This window comes from Pan troglodytes, chromosome 7, assembly GCF_028858775.2.
Source record: "Pan troglodytes isolate AG18354 chromosome 7, NHGRI_mPanTro3-v2.0_pri, whole genome shotgun sequence".
NCBI lineage: Eukaryota > Metazoa > Chordata > Mammalia > Primates > Hominidae > Pan > Pan troglodytes.
In genome coordinates this window covers 100,375,499-100,402,666 of record NC_072405.2, presented here as the reverse complement: position 1 = coordinate 100,402,666, position 27,168 = coordinate 100,375,499, and positions in this window count along the sequence as shown.

Genomic DNA, 27,168 nt, shown 5'->3' with positions numbered 1-27,168 from the left:
TTGAACATGGAGACTCTGGACCATCTCTAATAGTCTCCTTCCTGGAATCAGTAAGTAAACTACAAAAGATATGCTTTGGGGACTCTAGTTAGCAACCAAAAGTAGAGAGGTAAGAATAGTAAGTACATGGATTGCTCTACTCACTGGGGCTATTCACTGATTGATTTCTAAGTATTTATTAAATATTGCTTTAACTTTAAGTCTGAATTTGTTCATGTTCAGTATTTGAATCAGGAGACTTAGTGAACTCTTCTTGGCTGTATTATTGTTGTGTGACTATGAAAAGTAACCCTCCTTCCCTGCTTCAACTTTCCTCACCTGTACAATGTGGAGAATAATAAAGCCCATCTATCTCAGGTGGACGTAATGAAGAGGATTCCAGGTTAATAATTCATAAGACTTACGGGGTGAATAATTCTATATAAATGCAAGCATGAATGGAGAATCCAGTAATAAACCACAGGTTATTTGACACCCAAGTTTAGTATTTGATCCACAACAATACCATTGTTTTTTAAAAAAGTAACTGTAAATAGTCTCTCAGAGATTGCTTTTCATCTCGTCTGAACCACATCCTGCATGACTTTCTATTTACTATTTTGAATGAAGGAAGTTGTGTGTTTTCCAACACAAAATAGATGAGTGCTGTCAATTGCTTTATTTTTGCTCTTTAAAATTTTTAGAAAACTTATTCATTGGATGAGTGATCACTTGCTCAGCTACTGAGTGGCATTTTAAATTTCTAAGTAAATAAAATATCTTCAGGTTTCCGATTATATATGTCCACAATTGAAATCCAGCCTAGGAGTTTATACTACTTAAATAACAGCCTACCCAACTGACAGTAACAGTGTGCATCTATTAGCTGGACTATACTCTAGTTTGCTTACTAAGCTAGTGTCTGTCATAATTTAAAAGTAAAAGGGAGAAATGATAAACAACATAAGTCAAAATTTTGTTTTGTTTCACATATTATATACTATTTGTATACATATATGTACTAGGAATATTACTTGAAAAATCCATATTTTTATCACATTTTCCTTTTTAGAGTTGTTAATAACTGATACATTTTTTAAAACCATAGCAATATTATACAACCAAGCTACTTTACTAGTATGAAAGAAATAATTCTGCTCAGCTGTTTAGAACATATCAGGCATACAGGTAACAAAAAATATTCAAGTGGCTCTTATCTGATAACAACATTATAGAGTAAGGCAGAAAGAATAGGAAACACTGGTAAGAACGTACTGAATCAGAACTTTAACATAGACGACATAAGTACTGAGAGGTTCCTGAAAACATCCTCAGCAGGCAGACAAACCTTCCACACAAAAATCAATAGAATTGGGCTCCATTTGAATAGAAAAAAATAGTTCTATCAACAAGGCATTGGATAAACAAATGAGTACCCAGCTGGAATAGATCCTTAAAATATTAATAGCAACCATAGCCCTGAATCAACAGTCTTCATAGGTAGAATTAGAAGTTAACACTTTCATTTGGTCTTTTCCGTTATAATCAAGCACAGATAACAACATATTATTGATTTTAAAAATCTGTACATAAATAGAAATACAAATATTACTTTTTTAAAAAAGGAGCAATCATCTGATTCTTCAAGGCAAACCATGGAATTTATTTTACACTTACCAATAAAAGCAAGTCTTTAAGTTCTACAATAAAATCATGGGAAAATATTCAATAACTTTAGCTAAAACAGCAGGTCATTTTAACCCTCAAATTATGTGAGTGCATCCTGATAAGTACTGAGCACAATTAAATGTTGTTTCACATTTTTAAAATAATGACAACTTTTTAATAGTAAAAGTAATTTGTAGAGTCTGTCATTTTGGAGTAGACAAAAGCTCATCGAAAGCAACAATCATTTAGACATAAACAGCTTATTTCAATTGCAGCAGTCATTACTGTAATTGTCTGGTTATCTGTGGCTGCTCAACAAATTACCCATAAACTGGGTGGCTTAAAAGAACAGTTTCTTATTATATTTCATGGTTCCATGAGTTGAATGGGCTTACATAGGCAGTTCTTGCTAGATTTCTTAGGTGACTGCAGTCATATGGTCGCTGGGGCTGAAGGCTCGCTTGGGCTATATGTTCAACATGGCTCCTTCACTCATATATCTGCCACCCCAGCTGATATGCCTGGAACATCTGAGGAATGGCCAAGCCCAGTATTCTATTCTCTCCTCCTTGCCCCTCCCTTCCCTTCTCTCTCTCTCCTTCCTCTCACCCTCTTTTCATGCAACCTCTCCATATGGCACTGTGAGAATTCTTAAACTATGACGGTCTCAAGAGTAGAGGGTTTCTAATGTGGGGGGTGGCTTTCCCCAAAGCACATGTTCCAATAAAATGTGGAAGATGCAAATCCTCTTATAATCCAGACACACAACTCTGTAGTGTCACTTTCACTGCATATTGGTTACACATGGCAAGCCCATATACTATGAGGAAATATATACTATATATTATAGTATATAGCATATGATATATACTATATATTATAGTTTATAGCATACAATATATACTATATATTATAGTATATAGCATACAATATATACTATATATTATAGTTTATAGCATACAATATATACTATATATTATAGTATATAGCATACAATATATACTATATATTATAGTATATAGCATACAATATATACTATATATTATAGTATATAGTATATAATATATACTATAAGGAAAGAGGTGTGAACATCAAGAGGCCTGGTTCATTGAGAGGCCATCTGTAAAGATCAGTCACCACAGTAATGAGACAATAAGATCAATTAATCTTTTTGTTGTTGTTCTTGTTGTTACTCGTAAAAGTATTATAATTATTAATTTGTCCATTCAAAAAGGGCTAAGTATTATAGAAAGAACTAGATTTATTTCCAATGAAAGATTTTACATTCTCATAATTAGCAGCTGTGAAAAAAGGAAAAATAAAATGGTTAATTCTAAAAGCACTGATAGGCCAATATTGCTATTGCTTTGCATTGTAACCTTAGATAACGGAAAGTTCTTAAGCTTTGGTTCTATGATTGGTGTCATCACCTAATATGGCTTCTATCATTATATACAAAAAAAAATCTTCTCTCAGAACAGTAAAAGTCAATAGGTTGTATTTAACTGATATTAAATTTTAAAGTATTTAGTATCAGTTTTTTTTAAAGGTAGCATGCAAAGGTTCTATGGTAGTTCAATGTGGAAGGATTGTCTTTTAAATAAATTATGCTGAGTTAACTGGCTATTAATAAGAAAAAATGAAAGTTGTTGTTTACCTCACAACATTAAGAAAAAAATACAGTAGATTGCACTCCTAAATGTAGAAGTTAAATCAAGTAGGACTTCTGTCTTCAGTCATGATGGATTAGCTTATACCAGAGCAACACAGTGATGATAAACAACAGTAGAAATTTGAAAATACGTGAGTTGACAGTTTTCTACTTTTTAACAAAAGATGGTACAGGACTGTGATCCCTGAGAGAAAGGAAACATGAGGCAAGCCCCAAGATCAACACAACTTTCTATCTAAAAGCACTTCTAGACCATGGCCTGGAGAACTGGAGTACAAGTCAGAAAAAAAAAAAATCCTGAGGAAAGAAAGATAAGAGTTTGGGGTTGCTGAGTGGCAGAATGGCAAAATGTTTCAGAGCAGGATACAAGAAGAAGAGAACGGAACAGAGAAGACACTCCGGAAATCTGCATGGGGGTCTCCTTCAGTCTTTGACTAATTATTAAGCTGTTAGAGTGAGGCTCTAAGGTATTCTGGGGAGCTGAGAGCTGAATGAAGATTCTGGAAGTCTCCCAGTATTAGGATACATAGGATACAGAAAAGGCATGCCTTAGATTATGCCAAGTCTATTACTAGTGTAGAGACTGCTTTAGAGTTGCCTGAACTGAGCTTAAAAATGGCCATCACAAAAAGGAGACTAATCCACTAGTAAATTATTGTTTACCAGAACAAAAAGCAATACTCAAAAAAAAAAAAAAAAAAAAGACAAAACTGCAGCAACAAAAGGCCCAGACTCTAGGCAATGTAGTAATCACTATGTCCTTAGGCAATAAAAATTACCAGATATGTGAAAAGTTCACAAAATATAATACTTACCCTGGAAAAGAAAAGAATAGTCAATATAAATCAAACTTGAGATAACCCAGATATTAAATTTTCTTATAAAAATTTATGTACAATAAATATGGTCAAAGACTTAAAAGATAGTCATAATGAATGCACAAATGGAGAATGTCAATTTTAAAATGGAAGCTATGGCCAGGTGCTGTGGCTCATGCCTGTAATCCCAGCATTTTGGGAGGGTGAGGTGGGTGGATCACTTGAGCCTAGGACTTCAAGACCAGCCTGGACAATGTGGCACAACCACCCCATCTCTACTAAAATTACAAAAATTACATAAATTAGCTGGGTGTGGTGGCACATGCCTATAGTCCCAGCTACTCAGGACACTGAGGTGGGAGGATCACTTGAACCTGAAAAGCAGAGGTTGCAGTGAGCTGAGATCATGCTATTATACTCCAGCCTGGGCGACAGAGCAAGACCCTGTCTCAAAAAAACAAAAACAAAAAAAACAAAAGAAAACGTGAAAATGGTAGAACTGAAAATTACAAATACATGATATAAAGTATGCATGGGTGGGCTAGACACTAGATTAGAGATAGAAAAAGAAAAAAATCACTAAACTTTAATATAGATCAGTACAATTAAGGAGAGAGAGAGAGAGAGAAACTAGGGAAAAATGCAGAAAGCCTCAGAGATCTGTGAGACAATAGAAAATGGTGTAACATAGTATGATTGAAATCCCAGGAGAAGGAGAAAATGAAGAAAAAAACTCAATAATGGCCACAAATTCCCCAAATTTGGAGAAAAGCATAAATGTATATTTGCAAGAAACTCAGCAAATCCTGAGAAAGATAAATACAAAGTAAACCATGTCTAGGTCAAACTGCTGAAAACCAAAGACATTTCACTGGTTATAAAACTCTTGTTCAATCTTTTATTTTTCTCAATACTTTAAAGATGCTGCTTTATTGTCTTCTTACTTGCATTGTTTCTGATTAGAAATCTGCTGCCATCTTATATTTATTCCACTGTATGTGATATGTCATTTTTTCTCAGGATCTTATTAAGATCTTCTCTTTATCACTTGTTTTGAGCAATCTGGTTTTATAATGGGCCTTGGTTGAGTATTCTTTATCCCTCCTGAACTTGGGGTTTGTTGGCTTCTTGGATCTGTGGGCAAAGCCTCAGATATGTGAGACAACAGAATTAAATTTATAAAATTTTTATTAAGTTAAATTTTTTATTTTCATTACATTTAGAAAAATTTGGTCATCATCTCTTTAAACATTTTTGTTCTCACTTTTGTCCTCTCCTTTGGGGACACCAATTACATGTACATTAGGCCACCTGAAGTTTTTGCCCAGCTCATTCATGCTCATTCAGTCTCTTTCCTCTCTGTTTTTGATTTTGGATAGTTTCCAGTGGTCTGGCTTGAAGTTCATTAATCTTTTATTCTGAAATGTCTAATTTGCAATTCATCCTGTCCAAAGTATTTTATACTTCTTATATTGTAGTTTTCATCTCTGGAAGTTCAAGTTAGGTCTGGTTATATCTTCCATGTCTCAACTTAACTTTTTGAACAAATAGAATACAATTATAATAAGTACTTTAACGTTCCTATCTGCTAATTCTGATACCTGTATCAGTTCCAGGTTAGTTTTTATTGATTATCTCCTCATTGTGGCTTATATTTTCTTGCTTCTTTACATGACTGGTACTTTTTTATTGGAAAGCAGACACTGTGAATTTTACCTTGTTAGGTTCTGGATATTTTTGTATTCCTGTACATATTCTTGAGCTTTTTTCTGAGACACAAGTTATAAGTTATTGGAAACAGTTTGATCCTTTCATATTTTGCTTTTAGAATTTGCTAGGCAAGACTGGAGCTCAGTCTGGGGTTAATTATTCCTATGTACCAAGGACCCACTGTGTAATCTACCCAGGATTTCATGAATCATGAGGTTTTCCATGCTGGCTGGTGGTAACTGACATGCAAGTGAGCATTGGGCACTGTTAACTCCATACTTTGGGGCAGTTCTTTCCTCAGACTCAGCTTGTCTCCTAACACACATGTGTTAATCAGTAATCACCTGACTACTTCAGGAAGATGATCTGCAGATCTTCAGAGTTCTCTCTGTGCAGATCTCTCCTTTCTGGTACTTTGTCTTGTAAATTATAGCCCCTTTGATTTCCCTGGCCACTCAGCTCTGTATCCTTAACTCAGGGAGTCAGCCAATCTTTGCCTGTGTTCCTGCTCCTTGCATCATGGCCTTGTAACTCTCTTAAGGCAAAAAACTAGAGCAATCATAGGAATCATCTCATTTTTCTCATCTCTGATAGATCATTATCATTCATTCCCTTTTCTTCAGTGACTTGAAATTTGTAGCTCCTTATAATTTGCTCATTTGTTAATGTTTCCAGAAGGAGGGTAAATCTAGTTCCTACTATTCCATTTTGGGTGGAATTAGAAGGATATACTGATGTAAAGCTAACTAAAATTCTATGTGTAAAATATTAGGGGACAAATTTTTAAATGGAAAATTAATAAAGGTAATAGTCAAGCTTAATTTTAGAAGAATCAATTAATTTGGGGAACAAGTTAAAGAAAATATTATAATACAGTCAGGTCAGTTTGGAGGCCTGTCAACTTTAATGGAATGCTTTCTTAAAAATATGCCATTCTTCATCCCAGTAGTGTGCCACAGAACATTTATACATGGAGACAGATGGTATTGAGGGACTTAAAAGCCACAGTAGAAAACACTTAAGAGAGCAAAGCCAGATGGCCAAAGAAAACCTGAATCCATAAGAAAATGCTTATTGCTCTGAAGGTGTAAATATAGATAGGTTAAGATTGGTAGAAGATTTTTGCACCAGGACAACCTGTACCCGTCTCACATATTTTGCTTTGAAACAATGCACCTACATACTATGTGCTATTCATTTTTAAATGCTAAAATGACTATCCTAAGATTCCAAACATTCTGGCCTGTGGAATATATGTTCTGCTTTATTTTTATATAATTAATATTTTTTTCTTTCTCTTTCACAAAAGAAACAGCACTCTCTCTGTGTGCAATGGCACAAGCGAAGTTCAAGTGATTCTCCTGCCTCAACCTCCCAAGTAGCTAGGATTACAGGTGCCCACGACCACACCTGACTAATTTTTGTATTTTTAGTAGAGACGGGGTTTCACCATGTTGGACAGGCTGGTCTTGAACTCCTGACCTCAAGCAATCCACCTGCCTTGGTCTCCCAAAGTGCTGAGATTATAGACGTGAGCCACCGTGCCCAGCCAGAAGCAGCACTCTCTTGATTTCATCCTCATCCCCTTGTCCAAGGCATCACCCAACAATTCTTCTCATCTCTTGCATTTCAACTTGCCCCCTATTCCAATCTTTGTCCTTAGCCTCCAGGTGTTTTATTTCTTCACCAACCCTAAATAAATTTCCTGTCAACCATTTTCCTCTTCAAACTCTAGCCTCATTTCTCCTTTTCTCTTTTGCCACCAAATTTCTTTTCCTGTTCCCTCTTGAATTGAAACCTCTTTTCAGACGGTTGCCCTCTGAAAAGGGTTTAACAAATTTAAAAATCTCTTTACAATACTCATTCTTCTCAAACTCTCTAATCTACTAAATATCTTCATGAGATATGAAAGATCTCATGAAATTCTATTTTCTTTGGTTTTTCTCTGCTAAGGGATAAACACAGATCATCAGACTCATGGTTACAGAGCACTACTCTTAACTGGCTAACAGTCAGTGTCATACAGAGACTTAAGCAAATGAGCTACGGCTGATTCCAGGCCTGCTGGAATTAATCCTCACAGGACAAGCTTTACTAAAATATTTATCAAAATCTGATGTGTGGAACATATCTGTCTTTAAGAAATAGATTCCTTGAAAGCAAGAACTAAAATTTGCTCATCATGATCTTAAATATCCAGGTCAGTATCATGCATTCATTAAATGACTTCTTCCTTAACTATATTAAAGACTGAATAAACTAAAGGACAAAAGCAGTGATAAGTGTTGACAAGTAAATAGGCAAATGGAAATACAATGAAAATTGTACAACCACTTAGAGATTGCATAATTAATAAAACTTATAGTTTCAAATTTGAAATTTGAAATTGCAGCAGCATAAGAAAAGCTACTTTTAAAAAGCTATTGAAAAACCTGGTTAGAAGACATATTTTTAAAATATTTTATTAATAGAAAAATTTAAACACTCACAAAAGTAAAACAAATTGAAAAATGATCCCATTGTCAAACCATAATGATCAATTCATGGCTACTCTTGGAAAATACAGTTTTAAAACAAAAGAATCAAATTAGAAAAAATTTTAAAAGCAAAAGCATGTAGTTAATATTGTGGCTAAAATAAAAGAAAAATATTTCACAAGCATCAGCTATGTTAAGGGCCATGTGCTTTTTGCTATTCTTTGGAAATATAGTGTCTGTATCCATCACAGCCAGTGACACGCTCTTCTTAATAAAAGCAACTCCTTTAAGGGGTAGATTTCTGTCTTGATTTAACTTGCTGGCAATTGCACAGGCAGAACTACTTACCTTGCAAATAAACTCAGCTTCACAACAAACTGACAATGCACCTAAAGGACTTAATTTCACTATCACCTAACTTATCAAGCAGCCTCCAAGATAGCACTGCCCAAATTACAAAAAGAGTAGATGTTATATGTTCCTGAGTTACCACAAGTACCAGCTCAGGCTCCAGTTACAGGATCTGCTCCATCTTGCTGATACAGTAGAAGGATATTGTGGTGTACAATATCCCAAGTGCAGTCTCTGGAGGAGGGATGAGAGTAGATGCATCCTTCTAGGTAAGGCACAGACTTCTAGCTACATCAGGCTTATATGTGGTGCTGTGTAAGGTTTTATTTGGTTGATGACATTCGTGTCTTCTGGGAGCTAACTCACTTGGCCTCCAGAGTTCAGTGAAGTATTAACCCATTGTAGTTATCAGAAGAATATCACGAGCTGTCTTGCTGGTGTAGTGACTAGAAGACAGGGAATAAATCTATTGTGAAGCTCTACTATGTCACTTGGCTTTTCTTGCTTTAAGCAAAACAATGAAAGAGGACCAGAAGTAGCAGTTGCCAACTATTACTGCTTCTTGGTATATTTCAAACTACATGAGAACCTATCTCTGATCTCTTTTTTGTTGTTAACAGCAATGTAGTTGGGAGTCTAGATAAAATCCACACTCCAAGTTTGAGCTTCACCTTCTTCCATTTTGGTTTTGATCCCCTCAACTGCCCTATTTAATTTCTGCTTTGTAGATGCATCAAGTGTTTCTTTGCTGCCCTAATTATCTCAGAATTCAAGGCTTTGAAGTGTTAGTTTTATGGGTTTTTTAAATATCCCACAACATTTGACTTTGTCTCTTCTTTTTATTAAGGAATACTCTGAAGAAATAATATATGGCTTAATTTCTCAAATCCCCTCTCTAGTAAGCTATTTCTCATGAATTTATATCTGAGAAAAATTGAAACAGGAAGTTCAACTTGCCCAGAGAAACTAGCATGATGAGAGGGTGTTGTCATAGGTAATGTGTTATTTCAGGGGTCCCCAACCCCTGGGACCGGTATCAGTCTGTGGCCTGTTGGGAACCAGGCTGCGCAGCAGGCGAGCGGCTGGTGAGCAACTACCCGCCTGAGGTCCACCTCCTGTCAGATAGATCAGCTGCAGCAATAGATTTCTCATAGGAGCATGAACCCTATTATGAACTGCACATGCGAGGGATCTATTTTGTGAACTTCTTATGAGAATTCAATACCTGATGATCTGAAGTGAAATAGTTTCAATCCCGAAACCATCCCTCTCCCCTCAGCCCCATCACTGTCCATGGAAAAATCGTCTTTCGTGAAGCTGGTCCCTAGTGCCGAAAAAGTTAGGGACTGCTGTGTTATTTGAAACTCTTCATCTGATGTAAGAAACACAGAAATGAAGTCTTGTCAGAGCCATTAAGACTTCTAGTCCGAGGAAAAGGCACTAATTTGGTATACCAGCTGTTGGATAATTGTTGTTGGACAATAAATGATTGAAGAAGAATCAAAGAGAAGACTCTTGCAATTTTGTAACACATGCATGAAATTTCAGGAGAATCATTTCTATGATGCCATTGCTGCAGTAGGAGCTACCAAATTCACTCCATTATGTCAGTAACCATTGTTATTCTGTATGATAATAATTACCTTAGTAGTAGCATCACTAAAATGGGACTGTTACTGTCTATTTAGGTACCTCATTTTCTTGAAGAATTTATGATTGTAGACTGTAGCATAAAACACAACTGTTTGCATATCAGATATCTCCTGGGAGAAGTTTAAAGATTACTCAGCATATTATTTGCCAACCTAGGTTCATTTACCTTTCTTATGAGTTCCAAATTAAATGTGAACTAGTCCATTCAGGCCATCCTTCACAGGGATTTTCTAGTGCCACAGCGATTTTTATCCTCCTTCTAAAAGTAACCTTCATTAGTATGAACAGTTAGTTTCCCTTTCCAGAGAGAACTGCCACATCCTTGAAATTCACCCTGGATAGGCAATATGTTGACGATTATTTCCTTTTACTCCTTTTTTTTCATCACAAAACCTGCTCTTTTGGTATTTTCTATATCTGTTAGTGGTATCACCATTTACTCATTCGTCCAAGGTAAACTTAAAAAAATCTTGTAATTGTTCGTTCTTCCTATTTAGAGATTCTGCTATGTCATGCCCATTTTGCCTCTTCTATTCCTGCTGCCTTAGTTCCAGCCATCCTCATGTCTTACCTTGACCACTGAAGTAGTTAAATAGTTTAAGAAAGGGATAAATTTGCCTTTATTTCTTCCCTCTTTCACACTAATGCCTGAATTAATTTTTTAAGAATTCCTTCCCATAAAATATTCAGTGATTTTTCTGTGGCCTACACACAAAGGCATTACTCAAGAAATATTTACAGAGTGTCTACTATGTATTACAAATTAAAGAGCTGAGTACACAAAGGTAAAAAAGATAGAATCCTTTGCTCTCACGAAGCTCACAATCTAGAAGGAAAAACAGCATATCAACATATGTGACAAGTGTTATGATATTAGAGTGATATGCAATGGACAGTGGTAGAATGATATGAAAAAGAGAGAATGATCCATCTCATCTGGAGTTATTGGAGAAAAATATATGCACGTATGCATTTGACTCTATCCTGACATATGTGTAAGTTTTTTCTAGGAAGACAAATCAGAGAAGGCCTTTCAGGCCAAGACAACAACATGTGCATCGGTTGCAATACCAGAGTAAGCATTGCTTATTTAGAAAACCATAAGTTATTAAACAATGGGTAAGAGAGTATAAATGGTATTAGATGATGCATGTAAAGAAATCTAAAAATTTGATCTGAAGGTTATGATAAGCCATTGAAGAAATTTAAACAGGAGTATAATACAGGTCAGGTTTTTGTTTTACAACAAAGAGGCTGGAATGAAAGGGAGAACAACTGGGATGTTATTACAAGAGGTAAGACATGACAAAGCCCTGAATTAAAACAACAGCAATTGAATTTGTCACGGCTGGAGTTAGGGCAGAGAGACAATGAATCATTACCAAGTAATAATACAAGGCTCTACAAATTATGGTCAAATTCTAGCATAGTGCTTTCCACACAGTAAATACTTAATAAACCCAATAAATATCTGTTGAATGAATAAACAAAATTACCTTCTGTATCTATTACTTATCACTGCCTAAGAAACCATCCTGAAACTTAGTAGCTTAAAACAACAATGTTTATTACTTCTCACAGTTCTCTGGGTTAGTTGGGTGCTACTTCTGTTGATCTTGCGTGGGTTCACTCACATCCCTGCTTGTCAGCTGGGGCTGGTTCCTCCCAGATGATGTGGTCTTGTTCTTTCCATGAGAACCTTCTCTTCATGTTCTCTCTTTCCACATGGTCTCTCTCACTTTTTTTTTGAGGGGTGGTGGTCACTCTTTGTCTATGAATCTTTCAGCCTCAAATAGGATAATCTGAACACTTTCAGCCTTGATGATTTCAAGGCTGTAAGCAGGCAAGCCCCATGCATGAGCATTTATCATGCTTCAACTTACATCACACAGTCAAGCTTAGTCAATACAAGAGGAAATTTTACAAAGTGGGTCTACTGGTAGGTGTGATTCTTTGGATACCATCATTAGAGCAACCACACACCTCTCTATTTATTTTATACCACTTCCCTCACAAGAACCTCATGTTTTAACCCATTGGTGTTCTCCTTTGTTCCCAGAAATGTCATGTACTTTCATGCCTTCTTGACTTTAGTCAGGTTTCTCCCCTTATACCTCACAGTGCTCCCCTTCTGCACTGGAATATTATCTGCTCACAAATAAAAAGTATCTATTTTCAAAAGTTAGCTCAGATGACATCTCCTCTGAGAAGCCTTTCCTGCAAAACACATAGAAGGAAGATCTTTGCCTCCTCTCACTTACTTTGTTCATAAGTTATAGTAGTAACTTCAATGTGGAGGGTAACCCTGGCATTCTTGGCAGAACCAATACAGTGATTCATAACTAGAAATAACTTATATACAGCCTACTTCCAAAGAACTTATTTCAGGGCAGAAAGAGGAAACTTCTTGAACAAAAGAGGGATAATATATCAGAATTTACTTCTGGGCCCACTTTTGAGACCCATCCTCTTAGCCTCCCACAGGATCTACTACCTGTGTCAGAGACCATTTGTCCATGTGGTACTATTAATCAAAATAATTCAAAAAGCCTTCTAGATTACTTCACATTTCATGCTTGTATCAAAACATCTCATGTACCCCATAAATAAACATATCTACTACGTTTATATCTACTACTACTACTACCCATGAAAATTAAAAATTTACAAAACAAAGAGCACTCTAAATTATCACTTTAAACAATGTGACACAACTGTGAATGTTCAGGATACCCTAGTGCATGAGGTACGTAGCGGTCAGGCTTATAGTCATTTTAGGGAATGAACTTGTTATATACACGGACATTTGTACCAAAGGGTCTGACAACACTTCTAGAAGCTACATGCAGCAACTGCAGGTAAGAATTAGTTGCTAGTTTGCTTACCATGTTGTGACAGAGATAGTAATCTTCATTAAATATTCTATTTGCTCTCCAATGCTCCCCAGCCTCTTTGCATCTAGGTAAAGACATATAACTACTTTTAGCCAAATAAACAAGTGCAAAATAGGCTATGCATGAGTCTCCAGTCTCTCTCTTCCATTATTATAACATCTAAGTGGAGACCTCTAATCTAGATAATACTGCTACAAGAGCATAGTCTCCATCAATCCTGGTGCAGAGCCCTCTGTCAACCATGATGACACATTGCAGAGCAAGAAATAAACTTTTGTACATTAAGTCACCAAAATTTGGAGGTTGGTTGTTACCAACAACACAACTTACCCTAGCGTGACTAATATATATTCCTCAAACATTGGATTTTGCTCCAGTCATCCTTGAAATAATATTTGAACAGATATTTATTGAGTGCCTATTATGTACCAGGCCATCTATTAGGTATTTGAAGTCAGTTGATGTTTTTAAAAATACTATCTTCTGGAGTTTATATTCTAATCAAGAAAATCATAATTGCTATCAATAATTGTGACAATTAAGCACAAACAACTTTGACAGGAGATACTGTCATAATATTAAGAACATGACTATATGTATATTTTTTAGAAAACACAAAAGTTGAATATGCTTATCTTAGCTGGGAACATAATATAATATTTATTTACATCTTATTCAAGTCTTGCTCTAAATTATTTAAAATGGGTAGCGTCTTGAAAGGGGCACCAAAAATTTTAGAATTCTGAGAAAAGGTGAATGAAAAAATAAATAGTCACTACCTAGCCAAAGACTACTGTCATGCCAAATATAGTAATCTGTCTATACCCAGCCAGAGAAGTCAGTCATCATCAGCATCCACTCATTATTTTAAAAGCATGTAGACAGCAAAGCCAGATTTCTTCTTGTCATTTGCTAAGGCAAATCACAGAGTTAGGGGTCTCAAATCCAAATGCCTATAGTACAGGTAGAAGTAGAAAAGGAAAGTAAACCAGGTGTTTGTTTTTGAAGTATCAGCTGCTAAAAAGATTACCATTTTTTAATTTTTACTAAATTATGGCTCAAAAATATAATAATGCAAACATGTATTATAGTGGAGATTATATTTTAAATTGTGCATTAGACATACACATGAAAAGACAGAAGTTGCTAAGATTAATTTTCTTTTTTCTAATTCTTGCTCCTTTCTTTCACACCAAGATGACCACATCTGCTTGCATATTTTACTTGGTACATGCAGTACAGAATTTAGCCTTGAATTTTTTAGTAGAGAGTTTGACTGAGTTTTATTCAGAAAATAGCTATTCACAAACATAAATATATCTGGACATGTATAATATCTTTGTACAATGTTTTTTGCCATTAATAAAACTGCTGCACAGAGATATTTGTAGAATTTTAGTATTTTAGACCTTCTATTTAGTTTTTAGTGACATATTTCTGCAATTCAGAAGATTCTTTCTTTGCATGATTAAAATTAATTGAGAAAGCTTATGTTAATTAAAACTGAATGTTAGCTTATTTTTATAAACTTTGAAAACAGAGAGTGTTTTCTAGAATTCAGTCTCAACTTCAATATCAGAGGGAACGTAGTTTAAGCCATAACTTTCACCTGTGGAAACCACTTCATCAGAAGAATATAAACCAATATTCCTTGTCAGATGGGTTTCCCTAAGATTCAATTTTGCCTAAAATGGGCACATTAAGTCATTTGTAAACACTTGTGAAGGTCATTTCAAGGTATATAGATATATTTTGACATCAACCCAAAAGCCTAAGATGTATCCATTAGTCTCTGAAGATGAAGCAAGGATTTTCCCAAGATGGCATGAGTCAGTCAATTTCTTTCACTCTTAAAAACACAAAAGTCTCTTCAACAGCACAACTAAAGTGGTACAACTGAGTCACTAGTCTCTGCATAATACAACAGAAGACTTACTGAACAGTGCTTCTAGCACATAAAGTAAAACATTGAGTTATCTACATTTCAAGCCACAGAAGTATTTCCAGCTTGAGTGTCACTTACCGCAACCAAGTCAGAGTCTTTTTTTTTTTTCCCCACCATTTAGTACAAAGTAATTCCTGGCAAATTGCAATGTATTCCTCCAAAGTTTACCCCCTGAGATTTTTATCCCAGGAGTTTGATGTTAACACAGACTTCCACAGAGGTTCCAGCTAGAGTCACTCCCTGGTATTTCTTGCCCCATCTTCATTAAGCATTGCAAGACTTGTTTCAACAAGTCTTCTGTTTTCTGATGTTGTACCTCTCATGGGCTTTATTTCCAAAAGTTATTAAGTTTCATTTATAACACATATAAATGTATCTAACCAGGTGATACTTGTTTTATCTCGGTTTTCATCAGCTGCAATAAAACATGACACAAATATTTTAACTTCTTCCCTCAACTTATCCATTAGCTTCTTAGCTGTTTCTTCAAGATCTTGAGCTCATATTTCAAGTTGGAATGAGCTTGCCAATCTAAACAATTATTTATGTTTAAGACGCATAATTTTCTGTGTCTTTATACTCTTTGATAAACTCCCCATCTATAAAAGGAGTTTCTGATGCCAAGGTAATTTTTGTAGGTAATACTAGAAAAATTGATAGCAATATGACTCAGATATTTTAAAATTCAGAAGCAAACCAACTAAAAAAAATTTCAGAACCTTTTCTCAAATCATTATGTTTCTCATCAAACAAGGTTTCCATTCATCAATCATATTTCTTATTGTGATTGCTTACATAATAGTATTAAAAGCTGTATTTTTTTTAAAAAAACCACATTTTGCATATTAAACAGATAGGAATAATCTTCACTTTTGGAAAGAAATATGCTCTCTGCCATATGCTCTCCTCTTAGATTATTATTTGTTTTCTCTCTTTGATAAGGTATTTGTAAAAGAAATCATCTTTCTTTCTGCAAAAGAACATGACAATACAAATGCAATAATATATGGCAACTGAAATTCAGTCTCTTTATTAGGAGGGCAAAAAGGAAACTACATTCACTCTGCTACTGAATTTGAGCCTAGTGACGTCAGATCTTCTGATTCTCCAATGAAAGGCAAAACCTGAATTTTCTATAAAACCACCCAACTTTTACAGGTTCAGAACAAATTCCTATAATGTTTAAAATGTTGTTCAGTCTAAACAAAAGTCAGAACAACATTCTGGCTTATGGTGGGTCATGTTTTTACATCACATAAATTCAGCCCCTTGTCCAACTTCCCTACATCTCACCTCAGATTGGGCTGCAGAGCCTGATTTCATAAATTCTTAAGTACATCAGTTATGTGTGGCCACTATCCATTGAAAGCACTGCTTGACATTCAAAGAAATAGTGAAAAAATGAATTTATCCAATAACTTATCAATGTTACATTAACATACTATCATCAGCATACATTGAAATATTTCAATGTGTTAAAGGAGTTTTAATCAAGAACAATATGTCAATCATGGCCTATATAACCTGACTCACAAATTAATAGAATAAAGATCAAAACATTATTCTTATCCATTAAAACAAATAATAATTTTTTTCATCACATAGCCAAAAACAGTCTGAAGAGAGCTTGTTTTACAAATCCTACACAATAGTTTTTACAAATCCAGATACATGCACAAAAAATATCAGACTATTTCATTCCATGAGAAACAATGTGCAAGGACTGGCTTTCTGACATTCTTCTCCAAATAGGGAGACAAACTAGCAAATAAATTATTGAATCATAATGAACTATCTGCATGGTCTTCAAATTCAACTATCATTTAACATGTAAACATTCAGGACCAATAAGGCCCAGGCGATAAAGCCTTAAGGAAAGGCCAGGTATTCAGCTTGGAGAACCCAAGTAAGAGTAAAAAAAGAGTAAAAAAATAAATTTGATAAAATATTATAAATATATGAAAAATGTTTTACACACATACACACACACACAGTTTGTCTCCAAAAGACAGAACATATTATATACTGTATTTACAAAAAAAAAAAAGGTCTTGAAAGTTACATTTTCTGTTAGCTACCAGGATCCAAGAATATCTTCTCTTAAATTCAGAAAGAGCCTTATATATCATTAAACATTTAGTCTCAAGGTCGACATTATGTCATACAAAAAAAACTGACCAAATGTGACCATCCCTTTCTTCTAAGACAAGATTTTATCCTGGGATACATTGACAGACATCCTGAATTCCTGAGGTCCCTGAAAGTATGGATAAAATTTTGTGTGTATGTAAATTTTTCTAAGAACAGAGCTTACAGTTTTCGTGAATTTTTTTTTTAAAATAACTGAAAACATCCCATTGGTTTTAAATCATTATTGTGCTAGGAGCTGTAATGAAAGAAAAAATTTGATCAGTATTTCTGATTAAGAACCTAAGATAGCCAAACCTTATTTAAAAAATAGCTTTCAAGTAAGTCATTAATAATTATTTGGCTGGGTCCTCATTAAATATGCAGTAAAGAATTAGGGCTGTTCAATAAATTCATTAGAAAAAGTAGTGAAGTATTAAAAAAATATATGGATTGAGGAGCCAGACAGACCTATGTTCTGTCCAAGTTCTGCCTCTAATTAACTACATGACAAACAAGGTACTTTAACATTCTGAGCCACTATTTCTCCCTCTGTCAAAGGTAATACCTCAACAATGACTACCTTACAGAGTTTCAGAAGAATTAAAAATTCTAACAGTTCCTGTGCCCAGTAGTAATTCAATAACAGTAAGTTTCCTTTCTCCTTTCTTTCCTACTGATTACCTAAAATATCTACTACATTCATTCGTGGTAACTGTGAAGGCCAAATCTAGGTAACTTGTAAAAGTGGCTACAGGATGTAAAAACACCTCAACAATATCCACCAAAATAAACAAAGGGAACCTAATATTCTTTCAACAATGCTAAAGCCAAGAAAGGCCCCGTTCATGTGACAACTCTAAAAACTATTAACAAAGAGCAATAAATATTTGACCGAACCTAGAGAGTAAACTGTCACTTATAAGCCTAAGGCTGAGTCACAAAAGGGAAATGGAAAACATTTTCAAGGGTAGTATTCTCTAGCTGGTGGAAGAGACTGCAGAAAAAAATTATGAAGTCAAGAGAGTACTTTTCCTGACCAAAACTGGCTTTGGGATGCAACTGGAGAGACTAAATTGAAGGATTTCAGGACACCCACCAGGGCCCCTTAGATAAAGGGTGTCGCCACAGTGTTTGCACTCAGGGGTCCCTTGGTATGGACAGCACACAAAATAAAGTGGAGTTTTGCCACCTGAAAATATCCACAACTACTCTTGAAGTGGGCAAGTGTAAGATGAGGCCAAGGGCAAAAATTAGACTACATTGTCTCCCAATGCCCGCAAGAGAAAAAGCTGCCATTAATCTGTATGGAAGTGAGAAAATAAAGATCATTGCCCTTACATATGTATACCGCCAGATTTCTATTTAAGACTGTACTTTATATTTTCCTACTTCAGAGAAATTAAGATGTTCTTTCTTTTATAAATCTGTGATAATAGTAGATAGAAGCTTCTCAATTAACTTATACTGCAAATTTAAAAATTGACAATATTATGTCTGCACAATTTTAAAAAATCTTATTCTCTTTGGAAACACACAGTCTATAACTACTAATCCACATAGCTACCAAGGGACAGCATGCCTGCCAACATTTATTATCAATTAATCTAAATTCATCATTTTAATCATTATTAATATGACCAGACAACAGAAGTTTCCCAAAAATGTGGGGGGAAAATACAGAAGGCAAAAAAGAAATTGACCACACTGGGTGATCAGAAGAAATAACTACTAGTGAATATGCTAATTCTGGAAACAGGACAGAACTTTAAAAAAGTTCTAATTAGAATTCTCAATGAGATTTGAAAAAAATAATATTGCTTTTTTGAGAGTAAACTGCTACAAAAGAGCGCAAAAGGAGGACAAACACTTTTTAATAATTAGAAAATTGATTGACAGATTAGATAAATCAATAGAAGCAATGATTAGCAGAAAGAGTATTGCTCTGAACACCAAGTCTATGAATCAAAACTTGAGAAATTCTTCAAGAAAAGGATTATGATCCTAGAATTATGTATGATATGTCAAACTATCACTCCTGAGTGAAAGTGAACATTTACTCAAGAAACGAATGAATGAATTATAGGTATAAAGCATTACAAAGCTATTAAAATTGTGAAAGCTGGTAGCAGATGTTGTTTCTCCCCTATGTGGGCCTGACTTCAACTGAAATTTAAAAAAAAAAAATTAATGCTATCTTTCTCTGCCAGAGCCCATTCAGACTACAGATGAAGCAGGCCCTACCCCTGGTAGCCTACAACAAGTTAAATAATAAGAGAAGGTCCATAAATCCACCAGCTCTCTCATTCTTTGGACAGTATAACTCTGAAATGTGTTTTCTACACTGGCTCCCACAACTGTCCCAGAGTGATTAAGCTGCAGTTGCTCAAAATGACAAATGCTTGCTAACACATCCTTTACTGGCTTTCCTACCTTCTCTTTACCAATTCCCCATGCCTCTACCTACACTTCCTAGAAATGACTTGCCCTTGAAATCCTGCAAGCCAAGCTGAGATTACACTTCTGCTCCAAACAATTAGTCAAAATTTATAAGAAAAAACTATAATCAATGCAAGAAAGAAAACCACAAGCACAAGTGGAAATTTTGGCAGACCTCCCTGAGAATTTGATAGAAAAAGGAGACGTGAGTAACAAATGGCAAGTTTGATATAATGAGTTGAATAAAGGAGAATATTATCAAAGATCTGCCCTTCCCATACAGCAGCAAACCAAGAAGACTTGCAGAAAAATTCAAAGAACAGATCATTTCTACCTTATTTAAACCATTACAGAGAAGAAGGAAGTTTTCACTATGAATTTTATGAAGCTACTATAACCTTAATTCTAAAAACTAGTCAAATTTGCATGTCTACCTGTAAGCATGCACTCACACACTAACTATAAAGTGATATCATTTGAGAGTGCAATGAAAAACATTCTAATGAAAATGCTAGAAAATCAAATCCAAAATTATATCAAAAACCTATTACCACATGATCAAGCTGACTTTATTCCAAGAAAACAAGGATTACACAATTTAGGAAATCTAATACTGTAGTTTGTTATATTGATATGTCAATAGATTAAAACCGTACATTTGTTTCTATAGATGATAGAAAGTCATAAAATATATCTATCCCTGTATTATGAATAGAGCTTCCTTAATGTGATTCAGACTAACAGAAAAAAGAAAGCATCATCATCTCTAATGGTGAAAATGAGGCACTTCTATTCAAGTCAAAGAGAAAACGAGAATATTTGCTGTCACTTCCATTACCTGACATTGCTCTGAAGTTTCCAGTCAACACAATGAATCAAGAAAAAGAAGAGAGGTAAATATAGGAAAGCAAGCAAGCAAATTATCAGGATTTGCAAATGATATAATTATCTATCCAAGAAAATTGAGAGCACCAAATGAAGAACTTAGCAATAATAAAGCGTAGTAGATGACTAAATTACAATATTAGTACACAAAATTAGTAAATCCTGCTAGCAATAATCAGATGTTTGAATGGAACAGCCCTATTCATAGTCCTATAAAAAATAAAAACATTATTCCTAAACATGAACCTAAAAAAAAACTATACCACTATAAAATCTCTGTGAAGAACACTATAAAAGTTTACTGAAGGGCATAAAAAGACTTTCTAAATAACGTTCATGACATACAGATTCTTAGATGGGAAGACTCAATTTTGTAAAGATGTCAGTTTTTTCCAACATAATTTATAAATTTAATGCACTGTAGTTCCCTATAGAAATAATGGGGAGAATGGAACTTACCAAACTGATTATTAATTTCCTAAGGAAGAATGTATTTGTGAGAATGACCAAGACACTGTAGACAAAGAAAAATAAGTGAGAATTTGTTCTACTGAACAGCAAGATTTATAAAAAGCTATAGTGATTAAAACAATATGTCACTGGCACAGAAAAAGACAAATAGATGTAAAAGATAAAATAGAGATCCATAAATGTATGAAAACTTTTGTATTATAAATGTGGCACTTTAAATCAGTGGGGAAAAAGGATAGATACATATAACAATTTTGAAACAGCTGGCTGAACACTTGGAATTAAAGTTTTGTGTGTCTCAGATAAAATCCAGGTATATGAAAACTTAAATAATTTTAAAAATAAAATTATTATAATAAAACAAAGGGGAATCATATTTTAATATTGAAGAAGAAAAGCAAAAAGTTATTTCTTAGGTAATAAAAAATACAGAAACCATAAAGTAATGTAACTATGTATTTAAACTTTTATAAGACAAAAACATTATGAATAAAATTTAAAAACAAGTAAACAGAAAAATATCACAATATATACAATAGACAAACAACATTCATAGTATATAATGAATGAATAATGTCCTATAACAAAACCCTAATATTATATTATTTAGTAATATGATCATAATATATAATACCCTATTAGGAAATTAGGCACAGATTAAAAACAAGCAATTTACTGAATAAGGAAAACAAATGACTGCAGGAAAAAATTTTCATTAGTTATTATAAAAATATCAAAATTCTGTTGTCTTTCAACCTGACAAATTTGCAGTTTTAAAAAGTTTTAAAATGTTTTAAAATATTTTAAGGTAAAGTGCTAGCAAGGATGCAAGAAAACAGACACATATATTTTTTATGGAAATGTAGTGTGAAAATAACTTTCAGGACAGCCATCTCAATATCTTTCCAAATTACATACTATTTAATTTAGCAGTTTATTTCTGAAAATATATTACAAAAATAATAGGACAAAGGTATATGCACAAAGATGTTTATTGAGACATAATAGCAAAGAACATTAACTGGGATGTTGCTTGTGGAAAAACATGAAATAAGTTCTCAAAAAGATCAAGCACCCTTTTGTTTTAACACGGTAAGCAGTCTACGAAATGCCTTTAGTCGAAGAAGCATCTTATATTCATTTTGTAACATTGTGATTATATACACATAAAAAATACGAATAATTTTAAAGGATGGAAGTACCCTAAAAAATTAACAGTAAATAACATTATGAAGTGGAATTACAGGGGGATTTTAATTTTTTCTGTTTTTAATATTTACCATAATTTGTATTACAAAAATATTCCATTTTTAAACAAAAATGAATAAGAAATTCCAAATTTTATGTATTTTTTCTTTTTCTTTTCTTTTTTTTTTTTTTTTTTTTTTTTTTTTTGAGACAGAGGCTCACTCTGTCACCCAAGCTGGAGTGCAGTGGTGCAATCTGGGCTCACTGCAGCCTCCGCCTCCCAAGTACAAGCGATTCTCGTTCCTTAGCCTCCTGAGTAGCTGAGACTACAGGTGACCACCACCACACCCATCTAATTTTTGTGTTTTCTTAGTAAAGTTGGGGTTTTGCCATATTGGCCAGGATGGTCTCGAATTCCTGGCCTCAAGTCATCTGCCCCCTCGGCCTCCCAAAGTGCTGGGGTTACAGGCTTAAGCCACCACACTAGGCCTAAAATTGTAATATTTTTTAAAAAGCCATCTGACTGGCATCTTTATTCCTAACTGCTCTTCCAATGAAATCGCTGCTCTGCATAAATGTTTACATTATCCATAAGCAGTGTAAAATAGGGGATTTTTTTAGAGCTTGTGAATACAGTTGTGACTTAAAAGAAAGCACATATTTGATACTGATCCAGTCTATAGCTGAGTTTTAACAGTTTTGAGAAACAATATCTACCAACAAAACATCTATAGTTCCAAGATATTTGAAATTCTTAGCAAACAGACTATGCATACAACAGAAAAAAATAATCAAGGGTTTTTTTTTTCATTTTTAAACGTTAATGTTGAGTAAAAGTCAGCAGATGATACAATAAATGACAATATTTTGTAGATAAGAGAATGACTGATTTTAATATTAGGCGTTTCAACCAGTTTGGACACAGCAACTCATTTGCCCACTTACATTTCCTAGCTACCCAAGGAGGTCATTTACAAGATCAAAGGATCTGAGTTTCATTAGATTGATCAAAAGATGCCGTATATGTACGTTCTTTCACAGACAGCCATTAGCGTGAATGAAAAGAACATGCTTATGCCAAATAAATATATTTTCTTTGTTAGTCTGATAGAACTAACATGAAAGTACTACAATATTTTTACTTATACTAAAATTTTACTGACACCACAAAAAGACATGCAGAATATTTTTTTCATACACAAAGGAGTACTTCTAACACAGTGTATATTAGCCTAGATACAATGTAATTCTATAAAATCGAATCAGCCAGCCAACCAAGTGAACTTTTGACATAAATACTCTTAAGTCTAGAAGTGTGAAAGCTTTTTATGTTCCAAACATTTATTTACCCCCTCAAATGCAATAGTTTGTAAAAACAGCACTGTCTGCTGTGTAAATAATGTGTATAGTCTTTGAAAGTTCATAGTTACATAATTATCCTTTAAAGCAATCTCAGGTTTTGTCATGGTAGGCTAACAAAGGAGTTTGTATGAAAAATATAAGAAATGTTCATTTAAAATCGTTTATTTATAACAAGTTCTCCAAGAGCAGAAATACTGAGTGGAATATTTTTTTCTGGAAGATACAGGACTCTATGTTTGAATTCATTTTGAATTATAAACAATTTAGTTGTATAAACAAATTCTTTGTTGATGGTTTTCCTCTATTTAGTAAATTAATTTGTGGATGTAACCCAGTCACAATATAATTTTCATAAGCAATATTTTCAGCAACTATGTCTACCAAATAGCCAAAGTGTCCATCTATTATTCTGATTAAATAATGAAAAAAGCAGCCAATTTGATTTTTATAAAATAGGTTAAACATGTATTTGATTTTAAAAGCAAAAGCAAGAGGGTTATTGAGTACATTTCCACTGTCAACTTCTCTGACATTGGTTAACTCTGTCTAATCGTTTCAAGATAAAGTTGTTACTTAGGTTGGGTGTATTTAAAGGTATTGTGGAAGAGTAGATGCACACAATAAATGTGAGGTTAGTCAATTACGACAAAGCATATAGCCGAAGAAGCAAGAGAATACCAAGAGAGCACATGCACCATTTCATTTAAGTCTTTCAACAATGTAGATAAGTCTTACTATTCTGTACTTCGAAGGAGGAAACCAGCATATGAAAAACGGAATAATCTTTCCAAAGTCACAAACGTGATAAATGTTAGATTCAATTTTAAAACCACGACCCCAAACCTCTTCATGCTGCCTCCACAAAGCTCAAAGCAGTAGGTAATGTAGATGTTTTTGACAATATGAATTTATTTTATCTTTATATTTATTTGACTGTTACATATGAATAATTATATTTACAAACTAGTACAAGTAGGTGGAGCCCAAGTTTCCTTGGTTAACAAGCAACAGGGCTCAGACTGGAGTTGAAAATATGAAAATATTAGCCTACTTCTTCCATGCACTTGGCTAATAATCTTTTAAATTCTGTACAGTGACGGAAAAATAACAAAATATTAAGAGAATGAAACCCTCTTTCCAGGGTCAGGTAGTTTATTCAAATTCAGAGTACCCTGGAGAGAATTGCTTTGCCTATCTCAGACTCAGTTTCCTAAACAGGAAAGGATGCTAGATAATGAATATTTTATTGCTATCTCTGTTTTTGCTAAGGAGATAATAAAAGGAAAATTGAATTAATTTAGACATTCAGGAGAAATTATGACATTTTAAATAAAATCTCTTCCTCTCAAGAGTTAAAAAATAAATAAAAATAGCTATTATGTTGCTCCAAAGTTACCATAACTTGATAGAAGAAAAGGAAAGAAGGTACAATGACTGGCTTAACCTACCTGATTCTCTCCTGGGATTTAACAGCTCTTCTGGGATTCTAATCAGTTGCTTCTTTCCCCCTAATATTAATACCCTAGTGGCATACAATAGTTACTGCATCTTCTTACAGGGAACAATTTTTCCATCAACCTGATTACTCCTAGTACATTGCTTTGTTTTGAACTCTTTGAATGAAGCATGGTATTCTATAGTATTCTAGCTTCCTATTGGTTGTGCTACCCTGCCTAGTTTTTATTAAGCAATGCAATCTCGACTTTTTTCTATCAATAAGAAATCACAGACTGGAGAAACTTACTTGCTAATTTACACTAATGATGATGAGGACTACTGAAAATTATCACATTTTGTGGATTAGAAGGTAAATGAACATGATAAAAATTAAAGATATTGCCCAACTAAATATACATTTTCTCAACAATTGCTTGGTTGGAATTATTTACATAAACATCCTTTGATCTAATCTGTACCAAGATAGTCAAATATCACCAAGTGTTAGTATGTAACACTTTCAACCATTTAATCTTTTCTAAGCAATGGGGTGAGACACTCCAATTTTTCTGAGAAAAAAAAACAGTCCCCACATTTCTTTTCTCCAGCAGAGCAAAAACAAGAGGAAAGAGGCTTGAATTCTATTAACAAGGAAAAACTCATTTTAAATGGTTGTTAAATGCTGGAATAAGGATAAAGGTAAAAAAAAAAAAAGATCAAAGATAGGTTTTAAGTAGAGAATAGACTTTCTGTTTCCTAGAAGGATTCAGTTACCATTCAAAGACATCAATTCCTACAAATCTAAAAAGCCTTAGTCTACATTAACACATTAAAAGATGGGCCTTACCTATGTCTTCAATTTATAGGCAAGGAAAAAGACACAGCAGGATGAAATGGCTGCTCAACACCATATCATGAATTTGGGAATCACCAAAATTAGAATTTCAGGAGTCAGACCTATATTTTTCCACCTTGGAAAACATACTTTTCACTATCATCGTTGTCTAACTAAGTAAATAAATGGCGCTTGTGATTTGGGGAACATGGGTAGCAGAGCGGATAAAAACTCAAATCACACTGCTGTACCACTCCAAAAAATATTGGAGCTATGTTTTTGTTTTCACTCTTTTCTCTTTACGTAAATCTTATATCGCTCTAAGACTCTTTACTCTTCAGAGACCTGATTATACAGCCACCGGCACAGCTTGCCTGGATTTGTAAGTTGTACTAAAGAAAAAGGACTTTGAGCTCCAAATGTAAAGACATATGAAAGAAGCACAAGTTTCCAATTTGTACAACATCAAGTATTGAAATTATTAATGACTTTTAAAACTAAGACCAAGGAGTTAATTTTGTCTCCAATTTGATAAACAGATTTCTCAAAGAATTAGCAATCACATTCACCGAATATAAATTTGAATTCCCGCTATTATTTGGAATAAAGATAATTGAAGCTGTTATCAAAGGATTCACCCAAAAAGGACTTTTTTTTTTTTTTTTTTTTTTTTTTTTTTTTTTTTGAGGCAGAGTCTCGCTCTGTCGCCTAGGCTGGAGTGCAGTGGCGCACTCTCGGCTCACTGCAAGCTCCACCTCCCGGGTTCACGCCACTCTCCTGCCTCAGCCTCCCGAGTAGCTGGGACTACAGGTGCACGCCGCCACACCTGGCTGATTTTTTGTATTTTTAGTAGAGATGGGATTTCACCGTCTTAGCCAGGATGGTCTTGATCTCCTGACCTTGTGATCCATCCACCTCGGCCTCCCAAAGTGCTGGGATTACAGGCTTGAGCCACCGAGCCTGGCCAGGACTTTTTAAGTAAGTGTTACAGTAAGTTTAGCGTATAGCTGCCTCCTTTCCTATGTTAAGTCCAGCCTGAAGGTTTCACACAGTGAACTGTAACCTAATTGGATGTGTAAACCGTCTGTAATCTATTCTGGTAACAAGTAGCTGAGTCCCAACCAATCACAGCAGTCATGCTTCAACCACTGACAGGCGGCCAACTGTTCAAATTCTATTTAAATAAGGCAAATGCGAAGCTGTAACCAATCCAGCTGTTTCTGTGTCTCACTTCTGTTTTCTGGTCATCACTCTCCT